This window comes from Leptodactylus fuscus, chromosome 11 (assembly GCF_031893055.1).
Source record: "Leptodactylus fuscus isolate aLepFus1 chromosome 11, aLepFus1.hap2, whole genome shotgun sequence".
Lineage (NCBI taxonomy): Eukaryota > Metazoa > Chordata > Amphibia > Anura > Leptodactylidae > Leptodactylus > Leptodactylus fuscus.
Window position 1 is genome coordinate 6,930,308 of NC_134275.1, and position 15,779 is coordinate 6,946,086.

A 15,779-nucleotide genomic window follows, 5' to 3' on the forward strand; every position below is an offset into this window, starting at 1 on the left:
CCTTGGAAACAATCAGCAGGAAGGGCTGTCACTGACAAAGACAATGGCCTGTACAGAGATGTTTCTGGTGGGAGAAGGGAACGCAACCATTACCTCTTATTCGGATTATGACATGTATGTTTGATGTCCGGGTCGGGAATCTCTGGCATGAGAGCAAGATATTTAAGGTGTTCTCCCGTGCCTTAATCTCAGTAAGTTACTGTGCCTTGGTGGGTTACAGCGGTTATCCAACTTTCTAAAAATTGATGTCCTTCCGTTAAGATGGGCTATCAATGCTGCATTACCCAGAACAGGGGTCCCCAACCACCGGTCCACAGGCCAGGATCGGGTCGTTGGCTTCAGTCTTAGCTGGATACGTCTTGCTAGGCCACATTGCAATGGTAATGTGTAAACTATTGGGTAACGCGGTGTCCTGTAGATATTAAAGTCACCGCCCTACCCAATGCACAATGTGGCCTAGCGCGAAGTATTCAGCCTTGGTGTCCAGTGATTTGCTATGTCACGTCTGCCTGCCCACAGACCTATAACCCCGCCCACGCATGACCAAAGCCCCACCCCCTGCCCCAACCAGCCCTACCAGACCATGGCAAAATGATCTTGCTTGAAGCCAGTCCCAGGTCCAAAAAAGCTTGGGGACCTCTGACCTAGAACAGTGTTGGGTGCCAGTGTTCTGAATACTGACAACACTGGCACCCAATGCAAACAATATGGAGGTCGCAGTATTTGCATGAGTGACCTGACCTCTTGAACAACCGATCCCTAAAAAACGATGGTCTTTCTGAAAGATTAGCGATCAGTTTTGTAAGCAATTGCAATGTAAGCAACCTACAACCTCATGTTACACCCTGATCAGCCATAACAATCAAACCACCTGCCTCATTGTGCAGGTCTCCCTTGCGTCACCTATAGCTCCAGCCCTCTGAAGCTTTCCTTGAGCATGTGGCACCAAGACGTTTCTATCGAGTTCTTGGACTTGACTTACAACGAGGAAAGTAACATGACTGTCCGAACCCCGAAGAGCAATGGAAACGACATTCCCACGGGTGCAGGACGAGCCAAGGGCGTTAATGTTAGGACTGATCTGTATATAGTTTTTTACACATTTATATTAATATACTGTAAACTATGATATAATCCAGGTCGCATCTTCCATTAGAATAAAGTGTTCGGAATAATTTGTACAATAAAAATAATTCTGGAAGTGAAATATTTCCTATAAGATGTCGAGGAAGGTTACAATGTGTACATGTTGTATCTTTATTTGGTCTTTTGTATTATATGTGTGAGCTCGATCGCCTTATGAATATACTGTGTTTTCTAGACTATAAAATACCAGATTATAAAACGCGCTCACATTTAGAAGACGAGATGAACAAACCCTTTGGTTATGCGGCAATAACTTCTTTATTACGGATGTAACGCCTGGAGCTCCGGTCTTATGAACCTCCTATAGATCGCTGCAGATCCTTACCATGACCTAAGTTACATCTGGGGTTGGAATTGAACCCTTAAGTCCTATCATGGCGTCTATCAGACACCGCTACCATAGACATAGCATTAGGATAGACATCATGATAGTACTTAAGGGTTAATGTGTTGTAAGATGGATGCGACAATGTGGCCGTATTTGGGCTATGACATTAAGCTCTTTATTGGGGTTTCACCTGAAATGTCAGAAAAAAAGGCAGTATTTGCTTCTGCTTGTAATATATTCACATGATAAAGAAAAAAAAGAAATATTTTCACATGTAATAAAGGCATATTCTAAAACAATGTTGCGAAATCAATATCTTACCTGTTTGACGTCACCAGATATTCACATAATGTGCACGTCCTATAGGGTTGGATCATATGTAGGACTGTATATGACATGGATTAGAGGCCGATAATTGTGAAGATTTAGTAATTATAGTTGTATAGAGTTGGTCTGGCCCACTTGTGTTCCAGAGGATCCTCCAGTGTGAAGACAACCACAGTTAGGCCGGGGCCCCAAGTGGTGCAAACGCTAGCTGTTTGGCCATGGCGCAAGCGCAGCATTTTACAGTCCTTGCAAAGTGGATTAGGTCTAGTGTATTCCATCAATGCATTGTGGAAAAATACACATAGCAAACACGCTGTGATATCCAGAACCATCAATTATGTCTACGGAAATGCTGGCGGTTCCCTATAGGTATAATTGAAGCCTTTTTATGAAAAACCACAATGTGTTGCAGCCGCAGTTTTTCCCACAGCACTTTTTTGCTGCGGACCACTACATGGGGTATCATGCTGAGGTTGTTGGAGGACAGATCCCTGGAATAATTTATCTGGTGGGTCCGAGGAGCCTCCATTCAGCGCTGTGGTTGTAGACACCAAATTCTACTAAATTTGTCTCTATGTATTCGGATTGCTTGAGATTTGCAAAACTGAATGTGCTAGACTTCTGACCGGGTGAGGGCACCTGAAAACCGGGTTGGTTGACATGTTTGTTCTTTATAAGGCGCCTGTACTAATTTATTATAACCCAGAGATCCACATCTCCTGCTTGCCCTTCATAATGTGATCAAGATAACTGGTAAAATTCAGTATACAGTGAGGTCCCCTTTTTTGTTACTGATTTTCTGCAGTGTTTATATATTTTTGTTTCCCCCGTATAAGTCAATGATTAATGTCTTCTGGAGACCCTATTGGGTATATATGTCTGGATAGTGCTTCCTTGTTCTGCAAGGATGTACCGAAATTGTGCAACTGCTGAAACGAGAAGCCGGCTGTAACTTCCCAGAGAGAAGGACCCAGATCAACTCTGTAGTTATGGCCAGGACGCTGGATTCCTCCTGCAACTGGGGCTAAATGTACCAGCACCAGATACACGGCAAGCCTCCCCTACAAAGAAAAACATTGTGATCAGAAGTCGCCAATTTAAAATGGGGCACGAGGAGAGGGACTTCATACCTGTGGGACAATTGGAGGGGAGCATTATAGTGTGGGGGCATAGAATGTTAGGGTGACTGTAGAAGCATTATACTGTGTGAGGGCACAAAGAAAAATGGGTGAGAATGGGCCACATAGAAGTGGATGAAGCTAAATGTACATAGTGCGCAGGGGTGACGACAGAAAGCCAACCCCCCCCCCCGGGAGGAGGGGGCAGAGCGGGGCGGGGCGGGGTGGAGCGGACGGGGCGGCATTAGCAGGCAGAGAGCAGGCAGGGAGAGGACCTGCTCTCTGCCTGAGAGTCAGGGAAGGCCGGTGGAGCAGCGCTGCGTCCACAGGGCCTCCCCAATCCACTGCTCGCTTCCCGTGCTGGGCTGCCGAGACGGTGACGCTAAGCCAGTCCAGGACAGTTTGTCCTAGACTGGCTTAGGTCAGCAAAAATGTCGCCTCATGGGAGATGCGGTGCTGATAGTGCGCAATGCATTTTGTGCCTCTTTTTGTCCTTTGATAGTTGGGAGGTACAGCATGCATCTCGGGCATCAAAACTAAAGAGTAATAGAGCAGGGAAAACATAAGAAAACAGAGAAAATATTGTCAAAGACTGAGGAAAGTTCCAGCTAGAAGGATTTGCTTTCAGGTTTAGTTTTCTGAGGACATGGCAGGTGCATCTTAATAGAAGTCTATATACTCTGAGTGCGCGCTACTCCATAATAACACGCCAGCCGTCTACAGCACCCGGGATGGGGGTCACAGCTGTACTTTGGGTGCTTATGGTATAGGCCTCGTCTATTGGCTCACATTTCAGCTGTTTTTGAAGAGTCGAATCATGATATGACTTCCTGCTGTGATGTCGGATTTTCGGTGGCAGCTCATTACTGAAAATTTTCTTTGCTTCATGTATTTTACATGCACAGCAATTTTTCGTAAAAATATTCTATATGAAAGCTGACATTTTATTAATGTAGAAAATTCCTATAATGCTCTTATCTGCGAAGCGTTTCTGAAGATTGAGTCCACCATAGAACTTCAAGAGATGCCACGAGCCGGGAGGGGTTGGCGAGTCCAACAAATACTAGGAGAATAAGCCAACGCTATTGCCTGCACATGGGATAAGAACATTACTTTTAACACATAAATTACTTTTAGTAACTTATAGTTTCTTTAGGCAGGGTTCACACTAACGTTGGATTCCATCAGCTCGCATCTGGTTGTGTCTGGTTTTATTGTTTGTTTCTGCTTTCTGAACATGTGTTTTCGGGGTCTTGTAAACCGTACGCCTGTATTGGATTGCGGTTTACAAGATTGTTAAGTCGCATGCTACTTTTTAACTAGATCGGTGTCTGCAGACACGGATCTAGTTAGACATAAAGGATGTCATGTCTTTATCCAACCTCATCTACTATGTAACTATGTAACTATGTATTTATGGTGGCTCCTGGGTGGATTCATCTGTCTGCTCTTGTTCTCTGTGTACCCCTTCCATCTCCACTGTCCCATGCAATAAAATCGCAGATAATAAATCACTCCCACATCTGAGGTCTTGACTGTAAGGTTTAGGTCACAAGCTGACTCAGGCTGGAGAATCCTGGGAAATGTAGTTTGTCCACAGAAATAACAGTGATACAAGGAGCAGCAAGTAAAATAAAGCTGCACAAGGGAACAATGAGGATTAGCACGGCTATGGATGTGTTTGTAGATAATGTTTGGAAGCTGGAGAATCCCTTTAAGGCATCTAGTTTAGGTTTAGCCTATCCTCTATACAATGGTTTTGTATTAGTTCTTTAGTTCGGGAACAATATTAAGTCAGTTGTCTAGAGACTGCTCAATATAACATTGTCTTACTGTCTTTAGCCCTACTATACAGCAAGTAGATAAGTAGACCATTATTTATGGCTGTTACAAACGGGTCAAGGAGACTATAAATAAATAGCTTGTTCTGTCTTTTTAGCCTTCAGGGATTTCTGGCTTTGTTTGACAAACTATGATAGTAGGTCAGACGCAAGTTATAGCCCCATTGCAGTTCATGGAAGTATTTGGGATTGGATGACGGATCTCGGCTTATACTTTAAAAATAACATCATCGCCTAATGGAAAATACAATGTTAACTTGGTCTAACTAAAGTAGGCTATATACAGAATTGTTCCATCTATAATGTGTATCTATGTTGGTAGAATTTAATTGTAACATGACTGTCTGATAATCCGGCACCAGGCAAGTCCCATTGGCCAGATCAAAGAGATTTTCTGCTGTTCTATTAGTATAGAATGTATTTGTTACATTACGGGAGTTAGTCTGTGGCTCAGCATATCTATAGCCATGAATATAATAGATCTAACATGAATCATGTGCCCATCCCGAAATATCTTCAAGCAATGGACAGAGCAATGTCTACATAGGATAATAATATGGTAACTGATATGTGTTTATATAATGTAAGATGTCTGATGAATGATGAATGTCATACAAGGTCTTACAAGATGTAGGTAGACTAGTAACAATCACCTTCTATAGGTCCTCCTTCTCCATAAGCACCAGCCGCCTTTCTTCTCCTTTGATGCCAAAACATCTGATCTCCAAAACTGATCTCCATTGAGAACAAAACCATTGATTCCATTTTTCCGATTTTAGATACAAAGATGCGCAAAAGTTGGAAAAAATGTTGCAAAATAAGAATGATCCCAAAAATCGAAGTCTTTAGGTTATAAATGCGCAAAAAATAAATCTAAATCATCATTTGCCCTTTGCCCTTCAGTTCTTCTCAAGACTTGCACAAATTTTTTGAAGGAACCCAGCAGGGAGGTTGTTGCGGCCATCTTGAAGAACCAAGCACAGATCTCCTGTAGATATAGGCTTGTGCAATCCTTCTTTCTCTTCATGTCATCCCAGACAGACTGAATTGTTTAGAGATATCATCACTTCCAAGATTCCTCCTTCCAAGGTTGGTGACACCAAATATTGGATGGGATTTAGATTCCTCTTTGGTTCATTGACAAAAAATAACTAACATTTCCATTATTACAGTCTGTTGCTGTCCTAAGTTATAGGATGACAGCAACGAACATTAACGAGAATAGAGTACCGGGCGCAGACTGAGCCTCCACCGTTCCCATTGACTATAGTGTAAAAAAACACGATGGACACTTTATTCCGACATGTAGGTTTCCGGCCAAACTGCAGCGTCTACGCCAAGCGGGCCCCCAGCCATAAAATATATGTACATGGGACAATTCTTACCATACAGGGCAGATAGAAAGTCAAGGCCATTGCTTTAATAAGAAGATTCACGAAGAAGACCTTGCATGAGTGTAGGGAATTGTACAAGGCGCTCAGTAATACGTGGAATATACAATACAATAGATGTGACTTGCTCGCTTTCATATATTCGTTACTCAGACCTCAGCTTCTTGCTATTGTATAACTGCAGGGTAAAGCTCAGACTGAAAAGTCATCCTGAAGGACAAGATATAATGGATGCAACTCATGAAAACTCCATGAATCCTCCTCAGCATCCGACTACTGTATACAAGGAAACATAAGCAGGTATATGGTGCAGAAATACATCGACCTGAAGGTCTTCGCATGGAATATTCTATTAAACAAGTCACTGAATGGTATTAAACATAAGTAACAGATAAAAATGCACAGTCCTATTAGATATCCCATAGATATGTGTGACATGGATATGGATCGAAATGGACGGTGAGCTGATCCCCTCTACCTAGTGTTGGCCATGCAGTCCTGACTATAGATAGCCATAAAGGCTGTGAACCCTTGATTCACATCTGCATTTGGTAATCCATTTGGGGACCTGCCGAACAGACTACCGAATGCACTCGCAAGCGGTGTGTAGTGAATGCACATGGACCCCATAGACTATAATGGGATCCATATGCTTGCCGCGAGATCTCCGCACGAATCATGCAGACAGGAAAATAGATCACAAAGTACTTTTCTGTCCGCATGTTCTGTGCAGACACCAGGCGGAGAGCACACGGACCCCATTATAGTCTATGTGTGCTTTCACTGCTTGCCCAATGCGTTTGGTATTCCATTTGGGGGGTCCCAAATGTAGGGGGGGTTACCAACGCAGATGTGAACGAGGCCTTACAATGTTTGCTGTCAACATATTTACCAAAAACATGGCCGACAGTGATCAAAGGCATATGGAATGTCGGACTGGGAGCAACAGAGATCTGGATGGAAAACCAAAGACATGGGAAGAGTTCCCCTATAAATGGAAGCTTTTCCACCTGACCTATCTATGAGGCATCAGTCTGTAGGGTGCAAAGACTATACACATCAAGCAGCACCAAAGAGCAACATCCCATGGTTTCACCCATTTTGGAGACTCCTTGTACTGTCCTCTTATGACCGAGGTAGACGGGATGACCCGGCAACATGACACAAAGTAACAGTGTAAACTCCTACAGTGCAAAATGTCATCACAACATCAGCACAACATAGATCATAAAATGCACAAAGCACAAGTGCACAACAGTTGCATCGGCCGATCATCGTCACCCACCTAACGCCAGTTTCTGGGGTCGCTCCGACCACCTTTATATCCCTTCACTGCCATAGACCCCAATAATGGTTTCATATTATGTTACGTTTACACCTGACAGAATTCTGTCTTCTTGAATCTGTTGCCTATGTATAAAGTTGTATTGAATCATTGATGACATACCGTATATATCCATACCCACAGCTATATGTATATACAGAGTGAAATCATCCATTACCCAAACCACGTTTTCTGTTCTAGGTTTTCAGTTTTCCATATTAACCGTTGTCTTGGAGAAGACCATCCTCAAGACGACCACTTTTTAATGCAATTTTTCATGGCTGTCTCAATGAGGTTTCACTATATATATATATTTTCACATATGACAAATAACCCTCAAAATGGCAAGGACCTTCAATGTGGTGTGGATGTGCCAGGAGCGAGGATGTCAGCGAGGGGGATATGTTCCTAGTTGATGTGCCCTCTTTGTGCGCCCTGGATTTCTGCCGCAGGCACTGGTGTTACAATGGGTTTATTTCAGACGCGTATGCAACCGTGTCATTTCACCTATAGGTGACAGGGGCGATCTCATTCCTGATTGTATTGGTAGCTCATAACATGTAACCCATTATTAAATGTACATTGACCTACTACTGTATTCAATGGCAAATAATGGAGCACTCTTTGTTGCAGAAAAATCTAGGGTAGAAGTAATATGGAAGGTAAAGTAACATATGAGCCAGTCTCATGAAATATTAGGATTTATAGTCAGCTTGTGAATTGCTTTAAGGAGGGCTCTAGTTTTGGAGTCATCCATAGGCACGGATGTGTGCATGTAGCGGGACCTTCACTGTTCCGGGGTAAGTGCAGGCTTAGAACAGGACCCGTCCTGAGTTTTGTCCCTGGGTTCACAACCCCATAGATGGACCTGTCCTGAGTTTTGTCCCTGGGTTCACAACCCCATAAACGGACCTGTCCTGAGTTTTGTCCCCGGGCTAACAACCCCATAGACAGACCTGTCCTGAGTTTTGTTCCCGGGCTCACAACCCCATAGACGGACCTGTCCTGAGTTTTGTCCCCGGGCTCACAACCCTATAGACGGACCTGTCCTGAGCTTTGTCCCCGGGTTCAAAACCCCATAAACGGACCTGTCCTGAGCTTTGTCCCCGGGTTCACAACCCCATAGACGGACCTGTCCTGAGCTTTGTCCCCAGGTTCAAAACCCCATAGACGGACCTGTCCTGAGTTTTGTCCCCGGGTTCACAACCCCATAGACGGACCTGTCCTGAGCTTTGTCCCCGGGTTCACAACCCCATAGATGGACCTGTCCTGAGTTTTGTCCCCGGGTTCAAAACCCCATAGATGGACCTGTCCTGAGTTTTGTCCCCGGGTTCACAACCCCATAGACGGACCTGTCCTGAGCTTTGTCCCCGGGTTCACAACCCCATAGACGGACCTGTCCTGAGTTTTGTCCCCGGGTTCAAAACCCCATAGATGGACCTGTCCTGAGTTTTGTCCCCGGGTTCACAACCCCATAGACGGACCTGTCCTGAGCTTTGTCCCCGGGTTCACAACCCCATAGATGGACCTGTCCTGAGTTTTGTCCCCGGGTTCACAACCCCATAGACGGACCTGTCCTGAGCTTTGTCCCCGGGTTCACAACCCCATAGACAGACCTGTGCTGAGCTCTGTCACCGGGTTCACAACCCCATTGACGGACCTGTCCTGAGTTTTGTCCCTGGGCTCACAACCCTGTACACAGACCTGTGATAATATATGGTATATGTGTATGTGGCCATAAGAAAATAACGGGTCCGTGTGCTAGTGCTAACCACTACAAACATGGCTATGACACTGACAGACACACAGTTACACACTTAGATCCAAATCCCTTCTTCTCCTGAGCCTTCAGCTACTGTTTTCTCCTCGAGCTCTTTTTCCTTTTTTCTTGTTCCTCAGAGATTTCCTTCTAAGGGGGTTTGATAGATTCTGCAAAACCTTATTATACATCTATTTTTCTCTTCATTCTTCTATAGGAATCGTGTCATCTTATAACCCAACTGACACGAGTGACTTTGTATCGGTATATTGTATCCTTTGCGCCATTTAGAGGATCGCTGACTGCTTTATATCTCGGCTTTCTTGGAATTTCAATATGTCTTGCTTAAGATAAAAACAAGAAAATGATAACATATGAAGCGCTCTCGGGAAATATTACCACCATCTTGTCAAGTGCGACAAGGAGGACTCTAATTTTGCTGTCATCCTTCTCCTGCTTGCCTGAATTGTGATTCACTTCTTGTGAGGATGCTTGGCTTGGAAATATGGGATTTAAATTTTAAGGGGAGATCATTGGTGGGCGCTGCCATGATATACATTCCCTATTTAATGAAGAATGAAGATGTCTTAAAATAAATCCACTGCTTGAGATACTCTGAGATAGATGGGTTGCTTTAAGAAATCCAAGGACTAATCCAAGGACCCTTATGTGAGCTTTGTCTTAGGACACACTGGTTATATACAAAGTATCTACCCCATTGCAAAGTGCGGTATCAGCCTAGTGGATGAGATTGTGCCCTGCCGTATCTCATCTGCTGCACGAGACCCCATTTCTCGGTTTCTAGAAGACGCGCTGCTGAATGTCTTAGCCTGACGTCTTGTAAGGTGTTACCTTGTGTTCCCAGTCCTATGTGCAGGCACCTTACAGGACTTGTGGGCAGTTCTGACATTTCCTGTCAACCAACGTTCAAAAGCTGACATATGAAATCTGCCGTCTATCAAATTAATTTCCATTTATTTTGTGTATGTCTTGTTCAATCCTCCAAGACTTATCTGCATATAAAATGGTGCGAAAGGAATGATCTAACATCTCAGACATCTGGGTCTTAGAAGTTAAGGTAGATAAAGATGAAAGAATGGGATGAGATGAGTCAATGTGATAAACGCATTGAAGCCTTTGGGTTGAAAATAAGACATTTTACCTCGATGTCCTTGGGATGTTCTGATCAGATATTTGTGCTTAGATGTCAAAATCCATATTTATACAGAATTGCAGGGATCCGATTTATCTTTCCATAACCTTTCTCTTTTAAAGGGGTCAATGCATATTAACAACCCCTATGTATATGGCCTATTACGGAATACGGCCTGCCATAGAGGTGGCTCACAGTCTCGTGTACGGGCCCATAGAAAAGAGAGTCCATGAAATACATGTATAGCACACTGACCACACCACGGTCCTCTGCAACCGGCCTGACTCCTATTAGAATGAAAAGGAGGGAGAGTCGGGTGTTTTTGAGGAGGAGAATTTTGAGACAAACAGACAATGTGAACATATTTTACTGTTAGAATGTTTTTCATCATTTGTTACATTGTATCTCAGCCATTGCATGGAGCAGACTTATCCATTGACTGCAGTAATTGTACCATAAATTATCATTTATTATATACAGTAGCTTTCCATTTCGTTACATTGTACATTGGTCTCTGTTCAGTGGAGCCTTTAATTTTACAGATCGTATCCTAAGATCATCACATGTGAGACTGAATCTAATTCCAGTATGTTTTATCACAGTAGAAAGAAACCAGAAAGATGAACCCACAGTTGTATTTATCAGGGCGCACTCGTATGTCATCTATATTATTGCTACAGTCTAGTAATATCTATATACCTAAAATGGAAATATGACTATGGCAAACCAGTGAAAGTCAGATACATGCAAATATTACCTGACTCTTCTTTCCAAATCCTAAAACGTTGCGAACATAAATTTATTCAGTGGTAGCAAATCGGGCCCCAGGAGAAAGGACCCCCGTTGGCCTGTCTGCACGTAGATGTCACCTCAGCTGCCCAGTGTGTCTTCAGTATATAATAATATACTTGGTGGTTTCTTCAATTATCTACCCAGTATATTATACTGCCATATAGGATGAGATGCTGCACGATCAGTAACTGTATAAAGTATACTGGTGGTTCGGTGCCACGTTACTACTGAGGAGGGCGCTATATGACCCCGCATTCTCTGCACAACTCATTATGGGCGACACGTGCAAGTATAAAGAGAGGTAAAGGAGTGAATACCCAGGACGGCTCGGCTCATTAGTAGGAATATAATCATGTGATTAGTAATCATCAATATTATTATATAATACTTACATTATGCATGCATAAGATAATGAGGACTGCAGGGGATAGTATCAGGGAAATGTAAATGAGCCAATTAGAGGCTTATTAATGTGATTTTTCCATGACCATGTAGACAATTGAAAGTTGAACATTGTTACAATTATAAAGGATTAGACGTGTTGCAGAGTTTTATAGATTTGCCCTAATAATCTTAGTGATGACAATATGTTTTCTTGATCAGATGGTAATAGATACAACCATAAATGTAGGAACTTTCTATACTTTGCAGCCTAATGTAACATCTTTGCTGTCCGGGCTTTGGCACCATCCTCTGGCTGCAGGAGACTTGTCCGGCTGTGATTTCTTCTTTTGGGTTCTTCGTTGTCTGAGCACTGTCCTATTCCTTCACCTTGGTAATTGATTTCCCAGCACACCCGTCTCCTTCACCTTGAATTCCCTCTGTTCCTTTAATCGTTAAATTTAGCCTTACCCTGTGATTGATAGCCTATCTTCCTATCCGGTCCAGGGCGGGTTCTTCCTTCCTATTTATTCTTGGCTCACATTCACATTGGTGCTTGCTATTGCCTAGTGCGTGCTGGTGTTTCTCTTGCTGTTTGTTACTTGTACTCTTATTCTTGACCTCTGGCTTACCCTTTGACTATTCTCTTGTATTTTGATTCTGTACTGCATTGCTCGACTGTTACCAGACCCTTGGCTAGCTGACCTCCCTTGTTGTTGTTTGTCTTGTCTTTGTTCTGTGTTGTCACATATATAGGTAGGGACCGTCGACCAGTTGTTGCCTATTACTTAGGATAGGACCTGCAAGCAGGAGGGGAAAGTGGGAGGTTTCATCTTAGGGCTCACAGTCTACTGTGCCCATCGCCCCAGGGTTCACCAGCAGCTATTGGGGAATTGCTGTCCTAGCAATTCCCTTACACCTAACAATACTCAAAAACAAAAGGAGACACTGAGTAACCCGTAGTGTAGTATTTCAGGTATCAATAATGGGAAGTAAAAGAGTAAGGCTCACCTTACAAGGTTCCTCCTTAGGGTGGGTGCAGGCCTGGCGGATAAGAATTGGTACACCTGAAGAAGGTCGAGTTCAACGCCCGAAACGCGTAGTGTTGTGAGTCTATATACCAATAAAGCCGTTCTTTGAACTTACAAGGGGAGCGCAGTTACTTCTAACATCGGTTGTTCCATTACATCTGTATGTTGGTCTTTGTCTGCTTACACCTGTTATTGTGTTATCTTCTCATACATATGCCTGATGCCCTGTCCATTGTCACTACAAATGTGTTTTTTTTTTTGCATTTTTAACACCTCTCTTGGGCCTCCTCCTATTATACTTTGGGGTCTGAAGAGACTGCAGAGTATAATAATTTGTTAAAAATCAAGTCAAGATTAGCTTGTCCGAAACAAATCCCAAATTGTCTGTTTTCTTTAATCAATGGAATATGGAATATTTGAGCCGAACCGCTGTCCAGTTCGTTGCAAACCGAATTTGCCCAATGTTAATAATAATAATAATAATAATAATAATAATATTTTCATATTCTAAGAAGAAATAATTCACATTTTAACTCTAAAACCCCAGGCCAATAAGATACAATGTTATTTTTCTGCTCTTCTTTGTATCCCTTTGACAATGTAACTGTTCATAGACATTGAAAGAGAACGGATTGCCCTTTTGTAACCATTTCGAATGTCTTTCTGTTTCCAAAGCATCAAAGTCACATTCAGCATCGCTAAATCTCCGTGGCCCTACGCTGGATTTCTAATCACCGACAAAACCTATATCGCGCCACTTGTCACTCCGGCATTATTGTGAAATAGAGCTGAGGACGATACAATAAATAATTTTATGAAGCGCTGTCAAAAAGCCTTCAAAATTGACAATATAATATTTTTTCTAAGTGCCTCTTCAGCCTTTACAATTTTTCAACCACATTAAAAACTCAAGGATATTTTCGGTCATTGTTGCCGTGCTCTTCATATCTGCCTCTTAAAGGACATAAGTGGATAACAACTTTGATAGAAATGAAAATGTCCTTAAATCATGTTGCATGGTAATTGGAGAAGAATAGCACTAAAATAAAAAGTGAAAACCTCTTGCTCTTTTCTAACACAGAAGCCATATAGGAAGAATTAGGAAAAACTTAAAAGCTAGTCTTGGGTCACCGGAGCAGCGATTGCAACGGGGCAGTCGTCACAAACTTGTCAATAGTTAACCCAATGCAATCTACAGTGCCAATGTAGTAGATGGGATTTAAAGGGTACCTGAGTTTTGATGGAAAGTTGTAATAAATGCAGGACAGTGCTATGATTGTATAAGCCTTTATATATGGTTTCCTATCAGTATTTCTGCTGCTTATAGTCACATTATGGCTGAAACACATTTTACATTTGTCTCTCCTGTTGAGGGCATGTACAAGAAGGAGCAATCTGCCTTCCTCCATCTGTTACTTATACTGTTCTGCCATTCTGCCAGTGGTAACTGTATAATGGCCCAAGTGACCATAATATAGAAGATCCGGGAACACTTACCAAATACCTGCACCCAAGCAGATAAAACACAAGAACACAAACCAATCTATGAGCACAGTCAGTAATGCTGCTTGATAAGTGTGAATAATATCCCAACTCTAAACCTATAAGTAGATACAAGGACTTTGAAGTCTTTTCTTACATTGTAAACTTTGAGATTTGCAGAATTTTCAGTCCTAGCATCGGTTTGTAGACAGTGTGCTGAGGCTGTGAATAGAATCAACCACTAGATCTGCATTCATCATTCACCAAGTGAAGACAGAACAGAACCTCCCCCTCCAATTGTCTTGCTTTTATCTTGTATCTATGGACAGACTTCCCTGGTAACAAAGGAGGGAACTGGAAATTAGCTAGAAGGGAGATGAATGGTAGCAGGAATTTTAGAGATGTTCTTCAGGCAGAAAGTATCTACATCTTGTAATTAAATTGTACTACATTATGGTTCAGAATCACATGCTCTATGAAATGAGATTACGTTGCCTGAAGTTAGAGACTATTTAAGCCAATCTCACCCACTGCCGTCAGTCTCAAAATGGGTTTTAAACCCAGATCATGTCATGGGCTTCACCCGTGGTTTTGATCCTTTGCAAACCACGGGTAGGGGATTGTAGGGTTTTAGGTTGGACTTGATGGACTGATGTCTTCATCCAACCTCATCTACTATGTAACAATGTAACACATGGCAGCAGAGGAATTTATTAGGATTGCTACTACTGAACCAGTCTTAATAAATCCCATGATATTTCTATTGCAAAACTGTAAGCCGGAATAAAATCCAGACTGCCATTTAATCTTTCAAGAACTATATGGAAGCGTTGTTATAGGCAATATATCAGTATATTATTTATCTCATTTGCAGTTGTAGTGAATTCAATTTTATGATGTACAATGTCAGTATTATCTATGCCACGCATGCGCTCACACATACACTCACCGGCCACTTTATTAGGTACACCATGCTAGTAACGGGTTGGACCCCCTTTTGCCTTCAGAACTGCCTCAATTCTTCGTGGCATAGATTCATCAAGGTGCTGGAAGCATTCCTCAGAGATTTTGGTCCATATTGACATGATGGCATCACACAGTTGCCGCAGATTTGTCGGCTGCACATCCATGATGCGAATCTCCCGTTCCACCACATCCCAAAGATGCTCTATTGGATTGAGATCTGGTGACTGTGGAGGCCATTGGAGTACAGTGAACTCATTGTCATGTTCAAGAAACCAGTCTGAGATGATTCCAGCTTTATGACATGGCATTGCATTATCCTGCTGAAAGTAGCCATCAGATGTTGGGTACATTGTGGTCATAAAGGGATGGACATGGTCAGCAACAATACTCAGGTAGGCTTTGGCGTTGCAACGATGCTCAATTGGTACCAAGGGGCCCAAAGAGTGCCAAGAAAATATTCCCCACACCATGACACCACCACCACCAGCCTGAACCGTTACCGATACAAGGCAGGATGGATCCATGCTTTCATGTTGTTGACGCCAAATTCTGACTCTACCATCCGAATGTCGCAGCAGAAATCGAGACTCATCAGACCAGGCAACGTTTTTCCAATCTTCAATTGTCCAATTTCGATGAGCTTGTGCAAATTGTAGCCTCAGTTTCCTGTTCTTAGCTGAAAGGAGTGGCACCCGGTGTGGTCTTCTGCTGCTGTAGCCCATCTGTAGCCTCAAAGTTGG